General features: G+C 39.2%; 1 long non-coding RNA gene across 1 annotated transcript; it reads right to left on the reverse strand.

The window, feature by feature from the left end:
• Positions 1 to 265: 265 nt before the first annotated feature.
• LOC134276241 (uncharacterized) lies at positions 266 to 20,103 on the reverse strand. Its single transcript, XR_009994004.1, has 4 exons — positions 18,490 to 20,103; positions 18,044 to 18,142; positions 17,665 to 17,789; positions 266 to 411 (listed from the first exon to the last, which is right to left on the reverse strand). It is a non-coding gene; the product is annotated as an uncharacterized LOC134276241 (long non-coding RNA).
• Between the last annotated feature and the right edge of the window lie 3,168 nt (positions 20,104 to 23,271).

Below are 23,271 nucleotides of genomic sequence, written 5' to 3' on the forward strand. Positions count from 1 at the left end.
GTCAGTATTCTCAATAAACCAGCGATACTTTGGTTCCATACCTCTGACTTGACCACTTTTTTTTTTATAAAAAGTCTGTCGAGTTCCAAGTACTAACGAAGACTGATCGTCGATGTTCAGCCCTGGTTTATATACCTGCTGTGGGCCGTGTGCAAAAAATACCTGGGCTTTTATACCTGTTGCATCACCTGTAAAGGGCCGTGTGCAAAAAATACGTTTTACCTACGTTTTTTTATGCTGACTACACAGGTAAACACTTGGCAGCGATTCAAGTTTGTTTAGGGCCGTGTGCAAAAAATATGCTTACCTATGCATTGTGACGTCATCCACTGTATAAATACTGCTTTTCTCCTACTTTCAGCTCATTCTACAGTCAGAGCCACCTCCCTGCCTGGAGGGTCATGGATTCTACTAGAGAAAAACAGTTACATGCTCAGCGATTATTAGAATGGAAAAAAAAGGAAAGAGAATTAGAACGAATTCTTTATGAAAATAAAGATCGAGAATTAGAGCTTAGGAAAAGAAATGCAGAAAGATTACAGAGAAGAGCTCTACAAGAACAACAACAACAACAACAACAACAACAACGACAACGACAACTACGGGAGAGAGAATTAGATCAAATTCTTGATGAAAATAAAGAACGAGAATTAGAGCCCAGAAAAAGAAATGCTGAAATATTACAGAGAAGAACTCAATTTAAACAACAACAACGACAACGACAACTACGGGAGAGAGAATTAGATCAAATTCTTGATGAGAAAAAAGAGCAAGAATTAAAGCTTTGGAAAAGAAATGCCAGACTATTACAGAGAAGAGCTCAACTAGAAAAACAAAGACAGCAACAGCAAAGGACTAGGGCGCATGAGGGGTCAAAGTTACCTATTCATTCACCACCCAAACCCAAGGCGATTTCCAAGTATTATCAGATGAGACTGCATAACAAAAAGGGCTCTACAAAATTTAAAGCGCATGATAATAGATATATCGTCAATTTCAATGAATTTTCCAGAAGAGGAAAACACAGGATTCGTTCGGCGATTATTCAGAGACATGTTACAAACTTTCAAATCTAAAATGCAGTGTAATCCTAACGATTACCTCCGCCTGAACATACGTCACCCATCTTTGGATTCAGAGATTTGGTACGAGTTTACGCAATGTAAACATTTAAACGAAGGCCTCATTTTAGATAAAATAGAAGCCATTCAACAATCCAAAAAGGAGTTCAAACTGGGCAACGGCTCCCTGGAATTCGATCTGTTACATGTCAATTATCCCGAGGGAAGTGGTGGCCAGAAAACCAAGCATTTACAAGTGAATAAGGAGACTTTTAAGAACAATAAAAGAGCCATCGTTCGGATCGTCAATCCCTGGGATAAATTTTGTTTAGCTAGAGCCATCGTCGTGACTCGATTACACAGTCAAAAACCCGAACATCCAGACCCGGAATGGGAAAAACAATGGCGCCGTATGCGGAAGGGAGATAAGGAATCCTTAGACCAGAAGAACCAAGCCATAGCCCTCATGGAACAGGCCGAGTGTGATATCACTCAAGCTTGTGGATATGCAGAGTGGACGAAATTACAACAGGTGTTAGCTCCTCAGTATCGACTGAAAATATTTCAGTTCAAGTCTACTTCGACTAAACTCACCTTAGAGCCTATTTACAAAAATTGGGGAGATGGAACTTATTTGAACATTTTGCTAGACAACCATCATTACGATGCCATCCTATCGATGCCGGGAGTAACGGGGAACCCCTATTACTGTGATCATTGCGACCTGGGGTACAGGAATTTCACAGACCATCGGTCCAAGTGTCCTCATCGCTGTCCCTTTTGTTTAGGACAACACCCTAAATGTCCCGATGAAGGGATCAAGATTAAATGCCATGGAATTTTTAAGAACAGGACCTGCTACGAAAATCATTTAAGACCTCATAGTAAGAAAACCACCACTACTGTCTGCAATTTAATGGAACAATGCGAGAAGTGTCATTCCTGGATACCTAAGAAATTATTCCCTCATCACAAGTGCGGAGGACAGAAACAGTGTAAGATCTGTAAGAAAATCGTCGATGCCGATCATCGGTGCTACGTACAACAGAAGCCCAAGAAGAAGAAGAAGGGGAAAGACACCTTAGAGTTTTACATCTATTTCGATTTCGAATGCACTCAGGAAACCGGCATTCACATCCCTAATCTGTGTGTGGCACACCGCGTCTGTCAACATTGTAGTCACTTACCCATAGACCAACCCTGTCCTCATTGTCAACACATGGGACCCCGTCAGCACCTATTTCAAGGACCAGACACCTTAAAGAAGTTCATGGACTGGTTATTACAACCCACTACAGGTACTAAGAATTCCACTTTAGTACACGACGAGGCCATCGTCATCGCCCATAACTTCAAAGGCTACGACGGACAGTTCATTTTGAATCACCTGGTGCATTCCTCTTGCCTGAAAGCTAACGTCATCATGAACGGCAGTAAGATCTTGTACATGGAAATATGCGGACTGAAATTCATCGACTCCTATAGTTTCTTACCATTTCCTTTGGCTAAGATGCCCTCCGCTTTCGGATTCGACGAATTGAAGAAAGGTTATTTCCCCAACATTTTTAATACGGAACAGAACCAGAATTACGTAGGACCTTATCCACCGGCAGCTTTCTACAAACCGGACGAAATGTCTATCAGTGGACGACGGGCTTTTTTTGAATGGTAAGAACAACAGAGGGGGAAAGTGTTTGATTTCCAGAAAGAGTTTGTAGAGTATTGTGTCTCGGACGTCGACATTTTACGCCGATGCTGTGCAAAGTTTAGAGCCACCCTCAAGACTTTGGTCAATGTGGACCCTTTCCAGGAATCCATCACTTTTGCCAGTGCTGCTAATTTAGCCTACCGTCGACAATTCATGACTGAAGACACCATTGCCATCATTCCGAACCTCGGGTATCAACCGGCACGACAATATTCGGCTAAAGCCTGTCGGTGGCTCACCTGGATGAGTCAACAGACTGGATGTCACATACAACATGCCAGAAACGGGGGCGAAGTCCAGATCAGAAATTTATATCGTCGACGGATACCAGGAAGCGACTCGCACCGTCTACGAATTTTACGGGTGCTATTGGCACGGATGCCCCACCTGCTATCCCAGTTTACAGACCGAAACTCATCCTCATCGGACCCAATATACTTACCAGCAATTACATGAAGAAACCCTCGGAAGGACTTTGACTTTGGAGGAAATGGGGTATACCGTCCGTGGTATCTGGGAGCACGATTTCGATCAGCAAGTGCAAAAAGATGAGAGGTTACAGCAATTTGTAGGAAACCTGGACATTCCCGATCCTTTGAAACCTCGAGAAGCCCTGTACGGAGGTCGGACCAATGCCACCCGATTATATTGTGAGGAAGGGGACATGAGATACGTGGACGTTTGTTCCCTATACCCTTACGTGTTGAATCACAGACCATTTCCCGTAGGGCATCCCGAGATCATCACAGACGAGTTCCAGGACGTGAGAAATTATTTCGGTCTCATTCACTGTCGGGTCTTACCTCCCCGAGACCTCTATCACCCCGTATTACCTTATCGGACGGGAGGCAAGTTATTATTTCCCTTATGTCGCACGTGTGCCGAACGACAGGACTCTACTTCTCAAGATCGATGTCAACACACCGACCAGGAACGTAGTCTCACGGGTACTTGGGTGACGACCGAATTACATAAAGCCCTAAACATGGGATATACCTTAGATCGAATCTACGAAGTGTGGCATTTTAAAGAAAGCAGTCAAGAGTTATTCAGATCTTACATCGATACCTTCCTCAAGATCAAACAGGAAGCGTCCGAATTTCCCCCCGACTGTGAGACCTCAGAACAAGAACAAGATTACATTCGACAAGTGTTATACAAAGAAGGATTCATGATGGACATTCTCAGTATCGAGAAGAATCCAGTGAGAAGAACCATTGCTAAACTCTTTTTAAATTGTCTGTGGGGAAAATTTGCTCAACGCTTGTTATTACCCAAAACCAGATACTTGGACGAAGAAGAGGAATTACAGCAACTCTTACAAGATTCGACTCTCGACATCAAGGGCATGCAACTCTTAGTCAATAAAGAGGACTCCAATAAGGACAAGATGCTAGTGAATTATCAAGACAAACAGGAATTCGTCGAAGAGTGTCCCTTTGGAAACGTGGTCCTGGCTTGTTTTACCACCGCACATGCCCGATTACACCTCTACGAGACTTTACAACCTTTAGGAGATCGGGTCCTTTATTTCGATACGGACAGTATCATTTACCATCATCGGGAAGGAACCTTTAATCCTACCTTGGGTAATAGTTTAGGAGAATGGACCGACGAATTAGACGGGGATCACATCATCAAATTCTTGTCGGCAGGCCCTAAAAATTATGCTTACCGGACGGCCAAAGGAACCGAGGTTCATAAAGTCAAAGGAATCACTCTCAACTATCTAACCTCCCAGATCGTGTGCCCAGAGACTTTAGAAAAAATGCTCAAAGAAGAAATAGAGGAAGTGACAGTACTTTATCCCGACAAAATCCAAAGGACTCGTGATCATGAGGTCGTGAGCAAACCATTAGAGAAAAAGTATAGAATTGTGTATGATAAGAGACAATTGTTACCCTCTTATAACACTTTACCTTATGGTTATTGATATGTTGATATGTTTTACTTTTTTTTTTTTGAATTAAAAAATTGAATTGTTGTTTTATGCGTTGTTGTTTTTCTTCTTCCTATAAAAAGGGGGGCAATACAAATCAAAAGTTCAGTCATGACTGAGAAATTGCTAGATCAACCCATGCGTTATCCCCAGTATGCTCGGCTCTCAAAGAGAGAAGCTACTTTTGAGCAGGGATGGCCAGAACCTCTCTTAGGAAAATTACCAGACCTAGCTCGAGCCGGGTTTTACTACAGGGGAGTGAAAGATAGCGCTACCTGTTTTCATTGTGGAATGATTTTTAGTAATTGGGATCCCGAGGACGATCCTTGTGTAGAACATGCTTATTGGAACCCCAATTGTCCTTACATCAATCTGTTTAAGGGACGAGGGTGGGTAATGAATGTGTTCATTGCAGGTTTAGATCAGCAGGGATATAAACCTTTACCTGAGATTAAACCTCTACCGAACCCACAACCAGACGTCCAGGCTCGAGGAAAATGTCACATTTGTTTAGACGAGGAATTATAAATCGTTTTTCTACCTTGCGGACACGTATGCTGCTGTGCCTTGTGTGCTCCTTCCTTTCAGTTTTGCCCCATCTGTCGAGGCGAGATTCAACAGTCCAAACGCCTATTTCTGTGTTAAGTATAAATAAGACCCTGAACCCAACTTTTCTTTCATTGATCAACATGTATTCCGAGGAGACAACCCTCCCTTCTTTTCAATTGAAAAACGAATTTACCATGGTGGTTGCTGGACCCTCGAAATCGGGCAAAACAGAATTCGTCAAGACATTAGTGAACAATTTAGACTGGATCACCCCCATGCCCGATAAAATCGTCTGGTGTTATCGGGAATGGCAACCCGCTTACACTTCTTTAAAAGATAAAGTATCTTTCATCCGAAATATTCCAGAAGACGACGAGAAATTAGTAGCCATTTTGAGTGTACCCCATTTACTCATTTTTGACGACATGATGGGAGGAAAAGCCATCGAATCTATTGTGGATTGGTTTACCCGCAAAGCGCATCATCGGAATACCAGTGTGATTTACATCACTCAGAATTTATTTGATCGAGATGCTTCTCATTATTTAGTCTTATTCAAAAATCCCAGAGACAAATCTCAGATCAGTGTGTTGAGTCGTCAGCTATCTTTACCTCATTTGATGTCTGCTTATCAAGAAGCCACCCAGATACCTCACGGATATCTTCTCGTGGACTTGAGTCCCCATACCCCAGACCAATACCGATTGAGAAGTCGAATGTTTGAAATGTTGACTGTACACATGCCTCAAGAGTATAAATAAAAGTGTTTCGCACTCTTCTGGGTCATTATTTATTTCACTCTCATCATGGCTCTATCAGCCAAGAGTAAATTAGTGAGAACCTTACGACGTTTACAGCGGGAACGAGATCCCGCGAAGCGAGCCCATTTAATCGAATTAGGGCGTAAAGCCTTATTGAATTGGTTTGCCATGGGAGCTCGCAATTTAATAAAAGGGGTCTTACCTATCAATAAACAGACCCAAAAGTTTATTAATAATCATCGTCAAGATTTAAAGATCATAGCCGATCAATCGGCCAGTGATGAAAACAGAAAAACAGCTATTTTAAAACGCGGAGGAGCTGGATTTCTAGGTGGAGTCATCATTCGTCATTTATTCAAATGGAACAGTCCTAAAAAACGCCGGGTTCGTCGTTTAAAGAGTGTAGTGGTAAGAGTCGATAATAAGAAACAAAGAGTGTTTCCGGATTGGATGGTCCGTGTCGGAGGAGCAGCTCAAAAGAGCAGAAAAAAGAAGAAGAGAAAAGCCCCTCCCAAGAAGAGAAAACCCCCTCCCAAGAAGAAAAAAGCCCCACCCAAGAAAACAGGGAAAAGGCGAAAATCTGCTCCTCAAACTCTAGCTCAACGTAAAGCCATGCCCGAAAGTCTGAAAAATGAAATCAATCAGTATTATAAGGAACAAAGACAAAAGACCATAGGAGAATTGCTCAAGAAACAAGCAGAACTGAGAATGGATCGTGCTATGGGACCCATAGGCAGTCAAAGAGCCAGCGATTTAGAAGTGTTTCCTCGTGTGAATGTGGGCATTCGAATTCCCTCCTCCTCCTCCCCTGGAATTAAAGTTCCCATCCATGTCCCTAAAATCACACGTTTTCAACCCTTGACGGCCTCGACACCTCAACTTCCTAAAGGTCTGAGATATAAATGTCGATATTGTGGAAAAATTTATGTCAGGGAGAAAGCGAGAGATAAACACGAGAGCGACAAACACGGAGGGTATGCCCCTCCTTAAGAGAGACACTATAAAAGGGAGTGACATGAGAGAACTCTCTTCATTGTTTTCAAAGATGGCCAAGAAGAAAAAGGGATGTTGTACGCGATTAAGAGCGCATGCCCCTCTTTTAAGAGTGTTATCAGACCCTCACTATTCCTCGTCCTTAAAAACGGGGATTTTAAAACATTGTTCTGGTGATTGTATTATGAAAATTTGTGAGATCGTCTACAACCTATTAAAAGGGATGTTACCTCTCAATTCGGCTCAGAAACGAAAACTAGTTCCTAAGAAACACATCTTAAGGAGACTGGTCCGACCCCAATCCATACAGAAAAGACGAGCTTTATTAGTACAACAAAAAGGAGGAGGTCTTTTACCCCTTTTAATCTCAGCAGCACCTTTACTGTTGGATGCCGGACATTCTGTCTATAAAGCCATTAAAAAGAAGAGGAACAACAAGATACAAAAATGAGTCGTAAAATGGTGTTAGTACCTGAAGTTCTGTTAAATGAACTCGAAGGTAAACTCCCCAAACCTCCGGAATTCCAATCTACTCTGAGTATAGGTCAAGAATTGGACCAGATTACCAGACGTGAAGATTTAACTCCAGAAGAAAAAGTGGCTTTATATGGTCAAGAACTTCATCGGTATAGGAATTATTTACAACAAGCGAGAGAGCCAGGGACTACCAAAAAAGCCCCTGCACCCGTAGCCCCAGCAGCAGCAGCAGCAGCCCCAGCCCCCGCAGCAGCAGCTCCAGCAGTAGCAGCAGCAGCACCACCAGCAGCCTCAGATCCCGAGATCGATCAACAAATCATTCAAAGCGTGAATAAACCCATGCAAAGAAAAGCTGAATTATTATTAAGTCATTTAAAGAAAACCAACGTATTGACTTGGGATAAAGACGGAGAAATCAGTTATCGAGGTCAAAAAGTGCCCGATTCTAACATTGTGGATATAATGGCTGAAAACATGAGAACCAGATCCTTGAAAAATCGTCCGGTGCCTAAAGGATTAGATGAATTTGCTCAAGCTTTAAAAGAGACCCGTACTCCCATGGTTTACTTGCAAAATCGAGACCTTATAAAAGCCATGCAGAAACCAGGAAAAATCAGTACTCCTAAAGGGGCTTTGAGTGACGACGACGACGAAGAGGAAGAGAGCGGATTTCAGGATGCTTCCTCTTCTTTTTTGACCCCTATTAGTCGACCTGTAGAGGCAAGATCAAGGGTGTTAAAAAAATTCACACCTAAATATAGTCCCTATCGAGCCCAAAAGCAATTAAAAGCCCAAGAAGAAGAAGCCAATAAGAAGAAGAAATTAGAACAAATCGAGGAAAATTGGCTATCATTGCCTAAGAAATGAAGAAGAAGAAGAAGAAGAAGGGAGTAGAAGACATTTTAACAGAGATTTATTACGATCCTAAGAGAGGATATGGAGGCATACAGACTTTGTATCGTCAGGTCAAAAGTCTGGGGCATAAGATTTCTTTGAACACCATACGAGAATGGTTAAAAGAGCAAGATACCTATACCTTACATAAACCCATTCATAGAAAATTCCGGAGACAACAGACCAGAGTGACGGATATAGACGAACAATGGCAATTAGATTTAGCCGATGTATCCAGTTTAAAGAAATACAATGACGGCTTTACTTTTTTATTGTGTGCCATTGACGTCTTATCTAAATATGCTTGGGTGGTGCCTTTAAAACAGAAAACGGGGAAAGAAATGATTCGAGGATTACAAGAGATTTTCCGACAAGACGATCGACGCCCCGTCCGCATTCAATCGGATCAAGGGAAAGAATTTACCAATCGAGAATTCTTACAGGCGTTTAAATCCATTCATTTCTTTACCACTCGCAATACGGACACTAAAGCCAGTATCGTGGAACGATTTCAGAGAACCCTCAAAGCAGCATGTGGCGATATTTCAATCGGAATAAGACCAGACGGTATTTAGAGATCTTACCGGATTTAGTGTATGCTTACAATCATACTTATCATCGCATTATCCAAAGAACCCCAGCTCAAGTGAAGCCCTCGAATGTGTTAAATGTCTGGAAAACTTTATATGGGGAATCATCACCTAAACCAAAACCCCCCAAGTTTAAAACAGGAGATAAAGTGCGCATCAGTAAAGCTAAACGCACTTTTGAAAAAGGATATTTACCGAACTGGACCACGGAAATATTTACCATTGCTCAACGAGTCCCCGGTCGGTATCCTTACGTGTATCGAGTACAAGATTACAACCAAGAGGAATTAGAAGGGACTTTTTACGAGAAAGAATTACAACAGATCATTAAAAAAGACGACGTGTACGAAGTGGAGGAAATCTTGGGGTATAAAAAGCGACGAGTCGGGAAGAAAATCATTCAAGAAGTCAAAGTCCGGTGGAAAGGATATCCCCCTAGTTTCGATTCATGGATTCCCCAAACGGATCTCATCAAATAACACTTCATTGGAAATGTTGTGGAGAGAATATTCCTCGAGAAGAAATTGTGTATTTTGCACAATTATTCATTTGTATTTCCCTCATCATCACCAGTGTGGTCATGTTAGCTTTACACGATTCTAATCGAGAATATTGGATGGTCTGTGTGAGTTCTTCGGTCGGTTACATCATGCCTAGTCCTACCATGATACATCATGCCCCTAGGGTCAAGAAGACCAATTCTCCCAGTTAATCCCGGAATCTAAAAATAGATACACCCCTCTATATAAAAACGAGACACCGTAACCCCAAGAGGATCATTTCTGATCTGAGTGAGGGACAGAGCACATCATGGATTTTTTAAGCTCAGAGTATCGTTGGAAAATAGTAGAACCTGAAGGTTCTACTCACAAAGGAGAATGGATGAAAAACAAAGAGACATGTATTCAAGATTTCTTTGATAAGAATCCAGGACAAACAGGTCTCAATGAAATCTACCTGTATAAGAGATTCAAGTTACCGCACCGCCAAAGAAGCAAACACATGCTCTTAATAGGAGCCAGATCACCTAAATATGGAGAATTCAAATGAAAAGTCAATTACGTCTTGGCTCACCGAACACAGGGACCCGAGAAGACTTGGATTCATGGGAAATGGATGAAAAAAGTTGGAGATTGTATAAAAGACTATTTGAAAGAAGTGGTCGTAAAAGGATACGATATCATGGACTGTGCTTGTGAAACAGACTATTTGTACATGAGGAGACCTTTTCCCATACAAAAAGAACTGAAGAGAAGTTTTGAATGTTTGTTATTATGATGTTCTTGTTCTTGTTGTTCTTGTTGTTGTTATGAATAAAAAGAAAAAGAAAAAACCAAAAAATTCTAGTGTTGTTAGTTATTTTTCCCTATATACACATACAACTAAGCGCTCTCTATACACTAGCTTTGTCATGATGACGTCACAATCACGGATTTGAATCGCTGCCAAGTATTTACCTGTATAGTCAACAGGCCCTATTTTTTTTTTTTTGCACACGGCCCCCCTTACAGATGATGCAACAGGTATAAAAAAAAATGATGCAACAGGTATAAAAACGCAGGTCAAAAAAAAAAAAGGTTTTATCAAGAGGTATATAACAAAACTCTCTCTCATTCTGAAAAAGGACACTGAACAAGTCAGACGTGTTTTTTGTTTTTCCCAAAGATGCAGTATCGTTGGTATTGTGAGAGTCCCTTCAGTCAATGTATGTACAAGCAAGGAGGGTGGATGAAAAGTAAAATAGGAGCCATCATGGATTTCTTTGAAAATCATCCAGGCTATTACCTGGACAATGTGTGGTTGGAAAAAAGACTGAAAATCCCCTATCCTCTAACAGGATATAGAGTGAGGGTGAAAATCAACCAACATTATCAGCAATTCAAATGGGTTACTTGTACTCAAAGGAATCGTCTGACACCCATCAACACCATTCAGAATGAAAGTTCATGGTACTCGGACATTGGAGATTTTCTGAAATATTATTTCAAGATGGAGAAAAAAGGACTGACGTTTCCACCTCATTATTGTCCTACAGAGTACTTGTATTGTCGCATCCCCTTTTCCCAGATTAAAGACTCGGTGGAAAAGAAAGGACATTTGTTGACTCGAATGATTGAGGACCGATCATAAGAAGACGAAGAAGAAGAAGAAGAAATAGATGTGTAAATCATTGAGTAAATTTTTTTAATTAAAAAAAAAAAGTGTTGTTATAAATACAAAGGTCTTAAGGTCTAGAGTCTCAGTCTTAGATTGAACATGGCCGAGAGCAGTGGGTTTTACATGACTTTACCCAGTGATGGGTCTATGGCCTCTTTTTCTAGCAAAACGACCGCTCAATTTAAAACTTTATTACCTCAATCCCTAGATTTAACCGACGGAGAATGGGAAGTGGCTTTAACAGAAATGATGTATCCCAATTCATTGAAAAACATTACAGAAAAGGAGGCTTATTTTGACATCCTGGTTCCTCAGTCTTATGCTCACTATATCAAAAACCCCAATGTTTATGGCAGATTTAAAATGAAAACCTTAGACCCAATGCCATTACGTCAATGTCCTGTACTGCTGGATTGGGCCCATGCTAAACGGCCTAAACTCGTTGAACTAGATAGCAAGATGGAAATTCGACGAATTCACTTCAGACCCGGGCCTTATGTTCACCCCAAGGCTTTAACAGAGGAAATAAGTCTAGGACTAGAGAGATCATTGAGAAAGATATGGAAAACCCTTGGTGATGGAAATGAAGAAAAATCTATGAAATTAGTATATTACGAGACCTATGATCGAGTGATGTATCAAATCAATGCAAAAATGCTTACTCCCTTATGCATTCGTTTCCCCACATCCTTAGCTTTTAAGCTAGGCATGGAGAATCAGAAAGTCATTCTTCAGAACGATACAGAAAACATGACCAAATGGATCAACATTAGTTACTTGGGAAACAATACTGTGGATTTATATGAAAATCTGAAATCCATGTATGTCTATTGTGACTTGATTCAACCCCAGACGGTAGGCTCCAATGCCTTGAAATTATTAAGAGTGGTGCCTTGTACATTTCATTTGGAGGATTCAAAACAAGCCAAATGGGAACCCATTCGAGCGGAATATTTGAAACTAAGTAAAAAACATTTCGATACCATTGAGATTCACATCATGACTCCTTTAGGACAACCCATGCCCTTTGTAAGTGGTAAATCAGTGGTGAAACTTCATTTCAGAAAAGTCTACTGAGATGAGTGTACCGTTATTGTGTTCCATCTTATTGGGTGTGATGGCTTGCCTGGTCTGCTGTCTGTATTGTATTCAGCCCTAAAGGTATAAAAGGAAGTCCCCCGAGGACAGAAAGATCAGTTGAACAAGAGACATGAACCATGCAGTATCATCCCGGATTACTGAGACAAAGAGGACACGGTTGGACTTATCATAAAGGGTTATTACGTCAAAAAGGCGGAGCAGTAGGTTCTATCATCTCTGGATTGGTGGGAGCCCTTCCCTTGGATTCTACAAATTTTTCACCCCTACTTCCTGCTACACAATTACTCAAATTGGGTAGGATTTTAAAAACTCACATGAAACCTCAAAAAGGAGGAAATTTTTTAAAATTCCTCTCGGGAGCGATTCCTAACATACCCCTACCGGGCACAGACTCAGGTTTGACTCTCAACGACGCGGCCCAGTTAGCCATGGGGCTACAAAAAGGTCGAGGATTTGTCAAAGATCTACTCCAACATGGGAAAAAACAAGCCATCATGGCCGGAGTGAAGATAGGCCGGGATGTAGTGGGAAAAAGAAAAAACATCAGAAATGCTCTTTTAACCCACGGACTCAATGCGGCCAAAAATACAGGTCTATTTGCTTTCAATCGAGGAGTCTCTTTACCCTTTAGAAAGAAGAAGAAGAAAAAAGGACAAACAGGTCAAGGAAGAAGAAGAAGAAAGCAGACAGGAAGAGGGAGAATCCTGTTAGCCCGAGGGGGTCCTAAGAGAAAAAGGAAAAAACAAGGAGGAGGAATTCCTAAATGAAAACGTCATTTAGATGTGTTTGACTGAGAGAGAGTATAAATAGACCAGTCCAGGGAACAGAAGGTTCATTTGTGAAAACTGAATCCTAGTAGACACATCATGTTACAGCCCGATTCCTGTGCGTGTGGGATGAACAATTTAGAATTGTTTCAAGTCCCTCCGACTGATATTGCTTTCGAAGACTCGAAATGGGAAGAATATTACCCCATTTCCAGTACTTTAGATTCCGACACCGCTCCCATAGAATTTGAAATCAAAGGACAAGGAGATCACTATCTGGATTTATCTCAAACTTATGTTCAAATGGTATGTAAATTTACCAAAGACGATGGAAGTAATCTGACTGGGGCAAACAGCACTTCGAGTCCCGTGAATAATATCTTACATTCCATGTTTACGGAAATCGATGTCAGTCTGAATGGCAAAATAGTAACTCCGGGGACGGATACTTATCCTTACAAAGCTTATCTGGAGAAATTATTGTCTTACCGACCCAGAACTTTAAAGACACAGACGAGGGCCTGTAGTCTGTGGGAAAAAGATACGGCAGGACACATGGACGAAGTGGGGTTAGAGGACCTTGGTGTAGCTGAAAATAAAACCTTTGATGTAACTCCGGGTGTAAATGGTGCGGTCGACAGGGTGACCATTAACAAACCCATCCTCACAGCGTTACCGGCCAATTCTAAAAACGAAGGATTCCGAAAAAGACACCAAGCTATTGCTGACAGTAAGAAAATCAGTTTGCTGGATACTTTACATTTGGATTTGTTTCAACAAGATCGATTTCTACCTAATGGAGTGGACGTCCGTTTGCGATTTAATCAAGCTAGACCCTCTTTCTACATGATGATCAAAGGAGGAAGTACAGGAAAAGTGAAAATATTGAGTATGATCTTGTGGGTGAGAAAAGTCAAACCCACAGCAGTCATGATGAATACCATTAATCAAAGTTTGAACAGCCACAGAGCCAAATATCCCTTGAGAAGAGTGGAAGTGAAAACCTTTACCATCCCCATAGGGACCCAGTCTAAGATTACAGATCATCTGTTTCAAGGTCAGATGCCTAAACGTCTCATTTTAGGCTTTGTGGAGAATGCGGCCTTTAACGGAGATAAAACTAAAAATCCCTTTCATTTCCAAAACTTTGGGATTAAGAAATTAGACGTCAGTATCAACGGAGAGACCATGAGTACTCGTTGTTTTGAACCTCATTTCAACGAGGATTTATATCTGAGATCCTATCTCAGTCTGTATCAAGCTCTGGGGAAATTAGGAGAAGATTGGGCTCCGGACATTACCCTAGAAGAGTATAAAAGCGGCTACACTCTATGGGGTTGGGATTTCACTAAAGATCAAGAGGCGCAATCGGATAAATTCCACATCATAGAAACAGGAAATCTGAGAGTAGAAGTGCAGTTTACCAACAATACGGCTACCACCATCAATTGTGTGGTGTATGCAGAATTCGATAATCTATTAGAAATTAACAAACAGAGAGAAGTGAGCATTGATTACTAAAAATGGATACGGGACAAATAAGAGAAGTCTTATCCAGAGAATTCAAAAGTTCTTTTGGAGGGATGTATCCTGTAGATTTATTACCGGATCAATTAAGACCTGGAGAAAAAGCTGTCGTGGTCAATACGGATCGTCAAGATCGACCTGGAGAACATTGGGTGTGTCTATATGTGAGCAATCCCGTGGTGGAATATTTCGATTCTTATGGATTTCCTCCATTACAAAAAGAAATTCAAGATTTTATCCAGCGTCATGCTCAGCAATGGATTTATAATCCGTATCGCTATCAAGACTGGAATACCGATGTGTATGGACAATATTGTGTGTATTATTTACATCAAAGAGACAAGAAAAGAAAGAAAACTGACGAGTGGCTATTCCCCTTTGACCAGAGTACGGCTTTACAAAGGGACAGATATGTGGCGAATTGGTTTAAAAACACTTATCATGAATTGCCTACGGGTCATGGACAAAAGTGTCAATGTTTTTATCAAAATGTATTGTAAATGAGTTGTTTGTTGTTGTTGTTGTTTGTTGTTGTTACAAATAAAAGAATGAAAAAAAAAAATCAAAATCTGTGTTCTTTGTTTTGTCTTTTGTTAGTGTTCTCAGTAAAAAAAAAATCCAGTTTGAACTGGTTAGGCTAGACTGGCTGAGCTTTGACTGTGAAACGTGACGTCATAATCTTGAATTGCTGCCAAGTATTTACCTGTGTAGTCAGCATAAAAAAAACGTAGGTAAAACGTATGTTTTGCACACGGCCCTTATCTTTCAAGGTGAGGGGTATAAAAACAAGGTGTTAAAGACGATGCTCCTCAGTTGGTGGGGCATGTGGTTGAGTAAACGACAGTTTGGCAAACGAATTCCAAGAATATTAGAAGACATGGAGATGGATAAAGATAAATTTGGCTTATTAGAAAAGAGAATGACGGAACCTATGGAGGGGGATCACGAAGCTCCTCAAACAAAAAGAAGAATGGAGTTGAAAACCCTGGATCCGGAACCTAGGAATGAATATTTACCCATGCATGAGGATCCTAAATGTCCACTATGCCACCCGCAGACCTCGGAACCTATGGGGGATCACAACGCTCCTCAACAAAGAAGAATGGAGTTGAAAACCTTGGATCCGGAACCTAAGAATGAATATTTACCCCTGCATGAGCCTGTGAAGGATCCTAAATTTCCAGACAGATGTTACAGGGTAGCCATTAATTGGACTTTCACCATTAAAGAGCCCAAAGAAGAAGAAGATATAGATATGTTTCTGAGCAACCAAGATGATTTCTTCTTCGGTTTCCAGTATTTGATTATACAAAAGGAAAGACATCCCTGGACAGGAGAACTGCATCAAATCAGGGGATTCATTCAAATGAAGGAACCAGAAGGAGGACTGACTATGTGCAGACTTCATATTGCTGCCAATTTTGCTATGTCTCACAGTACCCCAGAATTGGAAAGTATGTTTTACAAGCAAGGAGGTGACTATGAAGAATATGGTGTTCTGAAACCGGAGGAGAGAAATAAGGAATTGGAGCCCAGAGATTGGATAGAATGGGAAATAGGAGCTTGGAAGAAACCTGAAGCTATTGCAGCTAAAGAAGCTATGAAGAAAAAGTTCTTAAAGAATGTGAGCTGGTCAAGATGTGAATAAAAAAAAAAGATTGAACTGTTATTTATTGTTAGATCTCAATAAAAAAGAGGAAAAAAAAATTGTAGGTTTTTGTCATTTTTTAAAAATAGGTTATCTCCCTTTAACCATAATTTTTTTTTTTTTCAAAAACAAAAAGTGTTGAAGTTTTTTAAAGATTGGTAAAAAATAGATACAATTTTAAAAAAGGTATAAATAGTAAACATGGTACAAAACACACCTCAGTTGTGGACTGGCTTCATTATGGGTAACACCTCCAGCAAAGAAATGAGTCAGAACACTAGATTAAAGGAAACTGAATGGTTACTTATACAGGAGGGAGGAAAAGATATCATACCACCTCCCTTGATGGTAGAACATCCTGTAGAATTTATACCACCTCCCTTGATGGAAGAACATCCTGTAGAATATAAACCTCAGGAGGAAAAAGAAAACACAAGACCAAACAAACTCTTGGAGGATATTAAGGCTCATTATCAAAACAAACAGAAAGAAAATACAGGCAATGGATATATTGCTTACTTAAAACAAGACAGAGGTAGAATAGCCAATAATTGGATATTTATTTTAACTGGGTGCCGACAGGAAGATGTAGATCAAATGGAAGTGATTATCAATACTTGATCTTACAAAAAGAAATGCATCCAGAAACTGGAAAACTTCATCATGTGAGAGGATTCATTCAAATGAAAAACAGGGTTCAAGGGAGATACCTGTACAGAAAGATTCATAAATTAACCTGTTTTGAGATGTCTTACAGCACCCCAGAATTGGAAAGAACTTTTTATAGACAAGGTGACTATGAAGAATATGGAGTTCTAAAACCAAATATGAGAAACAAAGAATTAGTTCCAAGAGATAGTAGATTTACCTGAATAAAAAAAATATCTTGTTTTATTGTGTTGTTGTTCTATAAAAACAAGGGTGTTTTAAAACATAGATTCATTTTACATCATGAGTCTCCAGGAGATACAAGGTGATTTACTCAACTGTGAGGTAGAAGCTATTGTTCATCAATGTAATTGTTCAACTGTAAAAGCTCATGGATTGAGTCAAAGTATTGCAGAGAAATTCCCACAAGCTAATCTCTATGCCACTCGCAGACCTCTAAGGACTAGAAATTTAGCTGTAGAAGAAGATAGAGGAATTCCAGGCACTATTAAGGTGTTTCCCTCACAAACCCCTGTGGTCATTTGTTTACTAGCTCAATGGGATTATGGAAAAGCAAGTCACCGACCTAAAAGAATTTCCACTTATCAGGATACCCCACAAAACAGAGAGCAATGGTTTCAAACTTGAAATGGGGGAAAGTTTACCTTACTAGACTTATGCTTTTCCTTACAAGATTGCCTGTGGACTAGCCCAAGGAAATTGGATTCATTATAGACATTATATTGAACAATTTGTACACACTTATGAAAAACATGTGTACATTCTTCATCATCATTAATTGTATGTTTTTCATCTGATGTAAAATAAAGAAGAAAAAAAGTACCTTTTTATCTGTCATACTCTAAAGTCTGTTTTAAACAGGAGATGAAGGTTCACCGCAATCCCCATGCACTCATAAGCAGATCTCTGGGGGGAGGCAGAAACACTCAAGTAGTTTTTTTCTTTCCCCTGTGATATAATGTCAATATTTAATGGAAAATTCAGAAATTCATCAGCACTTAAAGATAAAAAACTTGCTATCTTTATAGTATTGATTTCCATTATCAGATTTATTTATTTTTTATCCATTTTAAAAATATAAACATTTAAAATAAAACTAATAATTATCTTAATAATAATAATAATTAAATAAATTAAAATGATATCTCATTGAAACTTTTTTTAGATTCAAGTTTTGTTTTTTTTTATCATAATTGATTCACTGTGTATTTTCCAAAGGAAGACCAGCAGCCAGCACGCTTCACTTCATAGAGAATGGATTATAGATGGTTAGGAACAAAACATATCTTCCAGGTTGAGGACTGTATAGAAAAATAAAACCCATTTTTGTTATTATGATTTAAATTACATGAGACAATGCCTCTTATAAATGTAATGCAAAATAATATCTCTTATATATATATGGATACCTACACTCTAATCAATCATATTAAATGTCATTTGTAAAATGTATTTTTTTAAGACAGATTTAGTTAGGATTGACTTTAAATGATGACATGAATAGCAGGTCATACTTTAAGCACATGACAAAAACATTATCTTAGATTACACAGAAATGGGTTATTTAGCATAGCTGACATTAAACATATAGGTGAGGGATAACATAATTACAATCATAAACAATGTGAAACAATTTTAAACGACCTACAGGGTGGATTACAAGCCTTTTTCACTGGGGTAAAATCTTGCCGAGATTCGCCATGGCCGCCGAACCCGACTGTATAAAAGATGAAGTCATAAAAATAACATAACACTGATGTAGTATTACATGATTTTTTTTATTTTTATTTCTTAAAAACTAACAAAGCTTCTAACTGTCGAATTCTCCTCCGAAATCGTATTCGATCCGCTACTAATTGCATCCAGGGACTTCTCCGGTCTTCGGGGGGGTAATTCGTAGATTTGATTGAGGCTGGTATTAAAAGTCACGGATTTCCTAGCCTGTGTGAAATTTCCAGGTATTTCATTCCGTATTGAATACATACTTTCTCCATCGCTTCTATGTCCTGCCACAGTAAAATCACTTTGCCCGCTTGGGGATGAGTCAGGAAACTGTAAGGCTTTCCGAAATAACGGGTCAGGTTCAGTCCGTACCATTTCTGGGGCAGAATTGTTTTCATATGTCGACATAGAAAATGTATGGTAGCTAGTCTCCCCATACGGCCCCCCTGACTTGAATCGCTGCCAAGTATTTACCTGTGTAGTCAGCATAAAAAACGTAGGTCTATCGTATTTTTGCACACGGCCCCCCTTACAGATGATGCAACAGGTATAAAAAGGTAGGTCAAAGGTGCACACGGCCCCCCTGACTTGAATCGCTGCCAAGTATTTACCTGTGTAGTCAGCATATTTTTTGCACACGGCCCTTAACAAACTTGAATCGCTGCCAAGTATTACCTGTGTAGTCAGCATAAAAAACGTAGGTAAAACGTGCACTCGCCCCACAGCAGGTATATAAAGCAAAAAACTGTAAAATTTGACAATCAGTCTTGCTTGACACTTCGAACTTGACAGACGTGAAAAATATTATGGAAGAAGCAATGATGAATACCCCAGACAACCCCAGCTATGTGACACCTGAAGAATATGTAGGAGCCCCCTATAGTTTTCAAGAATACATGAATAAAGAAGATATGGGCATCTTGAATACAACTCTGGATGGAATTGTCAACATGCTGTCTGGTATTGACAACAAGGTGAGTGATATTGACAACAAGCTGACTGATCTGAAAAGTTACATTACTAAAATGAAAGGAGGAAGCACTTTCCAGAAAAAGAAGGGGGATCAGGAGAAAAAAAGAAAACCAGACAGGTGGATCCATGCTTCATCTGCAAAGAGTTAGGGCATTGGGCCCCAGATTGTCCCCGAAAAAAACAGGATTCGTGCTATAAGTGCGGGAAATCTGGTCATTGGGCTAATCAGTGTACAGAGAATGAGGAGGATCAACAATTTGTCAAAGAAATACAAAAACTGGAGAAAAAGCCTCAGGAACCCAAGAGGAAACTACCCCTGATGACCGATAAGGGACAGAAGAAGAAGAAAATGTAAATGTATTTTTTTCATTCTGAATAAAAATTCCCTTGTTATTGTGTGTTAGTGTTCTTTGTTTTCAGAAAATCCAGGTTTGTTATTGTTTTGAGGAAATCCAGTTTGAACCGGCTGGCTGGCTAGATCGTCTAGACTGTGAAGCGTGACGTCATAATCAAGGATTTGAATCACTGCCAAAATCGTAGTAGCAGCGTAGTGTATAATGTAAACATAGTGTAAACACACCCCGTATTTAGGAGGCTATATGTTTTGAATTGACCCGGCTATCCCCCACAGACCCCCCTAATCTGCACTCCCTTGACCCCCCTATCCCCCACAGGGGCTGCACTCAGTTGAACCCCCTATCTCCCCCAGGGGCTGCACTCCGTTGAACCCCCTATCCCCCCAGCCCCAAAAGTGCACTCAGTTGAACCCCCCATCCAGACGCCTTATACTACTAATGTACAATACCTCTAGGAATTAAAATTGCATATTGCAACGTATGACATGCTGTAAAGATATTTTATTTTGTTTTGAGCATTTCACGTTCACGTTTTTAATATGTTTGTAAAAATGTTTTGATAGAAAATTCTGAATAAAATCATGTTTTTAAGTGCATTTAATATTAACATTATAATTTAATATCTTGTGAATTACCGCCGAAAAGATAACAGATATATCATTCTTAAAATACATATTTTCGTCACGTGCGATGAGAGGCTGCATGAAACAACTTTTCAGACGAAATCACGACATAGATAAAAAGATTGCAAAATTGAAAACTAATCATAAACATAAACAAGTTTATAAACAAAAATAGAATTCTTACACGATCTTGATATATTTGTGTGGTTTAAATTCAATCCTTTTTGTCCGACTTTGGATTCTGATGACGAGAATGACAAACAGACGTATCAGCCCGAGTAGGCTGGAAAACATAAAGAGAAACCAGTAGGAAACTATTGGTCGTCTTTAATGCAAACATATGCTTTAAGCGTGTGGGAAAGTAAATTTCTATTACGGTAAAGAGTTTCTGATGTGTATTCCCTAATTTTGTCACATTTTGAATGATTTTTATTAGCTCACCTGAGCCGTAGGCGTCGTCCGTCCGCATATCTGTCTGTCTGTCCGTCCGTCTGTAAACTTTTCACATTTTCAATTTCTTCTCAAGAACCTATGGGCCAATTTTAACAAAACTCGGTACAAAGCATTCTTGGGTGAAGGAAATTTTAAATTAATAAAATGAAGGGACAAGTCCCCTTACAAGGGGAGATAATCAACAAAAATAGGGTGAGATATCTGAAAAATCTTCTTGTCAAGAACCACTGGGCCAGGAAAGCTGAAACTTATGTTGAAGCATCCTTGGGTAGTGTAGATATAAAATTATTAAAACATGACACCCGGGGGTAGGACAGGGCCACAATAAGGAATCCAATTGTTAATAGAAATATATAGAACAAATCTTTAAAAACCTTCTTCTCAAGAACCACTGGGCCAGGAAAGCTGAAACTTATGTGGAAGCATCCTTGGGTAGTGTAGATATTAAATTGTTAAAATCATGACACCCGGGTGTAGGGCGGGGCCACAATAAGTAATCCATTTTTTTCAGGTAAACTTAGATTAGCAAATATCCCATGGAGGGAAAACAAAATACTAGTTGAAAAATCCTCATTTCCAGACCTACGTTATTTCTCTAGTGTAAATACTTTGTGCCCGATTTGCAAGTGAAAATAACAGTTTTAATTTCAGAGTTTAGAATTTTTTACTTAGTTTTGTTATCAGGTTTCTAGATTGCAATGACCTTGTTTGTGGTCAATTTTCTCCGCCTTTTATATCAGTTTGGATATCCAACATGAAACATTAGAAAAGCGGTAGTGCTTAAATATTCGCTATCATACGTAATGCTGCTAGATAAAATAAAATTATTGTTTTCTGTAGTATTTTTTTCTGTTTTTGCTGTAATATTTTCTCTTCAAGCTACTTAATGTGTTCCTCAACGAATTGTATTGAAGAGATACATTGTATAGATTAATATTGACTTAATTAACTTTTCTAAGACCCTTGGTGGTACATGAAAGATACGGAGATAACGAAAAGTATTCAATCTCAAAGTCCGTAAGGTTCATATATACCGTGATGCGAGGGTATCATCAGCTATCAGATATACATCAGAAACATTTGAATTGGAAACAATTGATTTAAAAACGGTGTCTTTTGATTTTTTTTATTTGTTCTTTATTTCATGAAATTTAACAATTTGATTCTTTCGCGGTTGGTAATGCATTTAAACATTACGCAATCTAAAGCAAGTGGAATAATTTTCTTACGTAAGAGAGTAAATTTAGCATTTGTGCAAGAAATTATTGGAAATATCAAAGAAACGTATAATTTTTTACAAAATACACTACGAAATCATTATTTGACTGACAAAGTATTAATTTTATATACTTGATTTAAGGAATCACAGTCTAGTTAGGAGAGTATGCCAGGGCATCAACAATAGTGGGAAACATGGGATAATTTGCATAAAGGGCGAAGCCCGTTATGCTAAAATTATCCCATGTTTCCCACTATTGTTGATGTCCCTGGCATACTCTCCTAACTAGACAGTGATTCCTTATATTTCCATTTCATTGTGAAATAAAAATGTAGAATAAGACCTTAAAAATGTAGACCAATAGATTTAAATTACACGAGGACTTCCATGCCAATTTCAAAAGTCCTCGCACATTGACGTCTTACACAAAGGCAGCCGCACGAGATTTACATGCATATTTTGCCTCCTTAGCGTCAGACACAGAGGCAGATGCATTCGAGATTTGCATGCGTATTATGCCTCTTTAGCTGCTTACCTATCTAATTTACATTCCGACAGAATTATCAAGAATAAACTCCCAAAACGTTCAATTAGTTATCAAAGAGAAAAAAATTAAAAATGGAAATATTTAGCTATAATTCTTGCATACAGTTATTATTTAAAAAAAACCGTTTTAATAAGGATTTTTACGGAAGCCCGTTGTGGCCAGTTCAGAGAAAGAAATGTTTTTTAATAATTTTAATCGCAATAATCATTGCGTTTAATCGCAAGAGATTTCGTTTAAAACACAATCTTATGCGTTCAAACGCAATAATATTCAGATTAAACGCAATAAATTAGCGTTTTCTGCTATTGTATTGCGTTTAAGAGAATTGTGCATTGTTTATCTTGATAGAATCAGATACTTCTGAACAGACATTTTCTGAATGGTGAAGTCCTTGGTGTGGATTGAAAGAGGAGAAAGAAGTTAACTGACGCTCTGTAAAAGCAGACAACCGAAGAACGAAAAGTTGTTAAGACAGGTATATATTTCTTTATTCCTGTTACAGTTTTTTTTTCAGTTGCTTTAATATAAACAAAAAAAA

This window comes from Saccostrea cucullata, unplaced genomic scaffold (assembly GCF_032062105.1).
Source record: "Saccostrea cucullata isolate Sc308-1 unplaced genomic scaffold, CSIRO_AGI_Scuc_v1 ctg7103, whole genome shotgun sequence".
Lineage (NCBI taxonomy): Eukaryota > Metazoa > Mollusca > Bivalvia > Ostreida > Ostreidae > Saccostrea > Saccostrea cuccullata.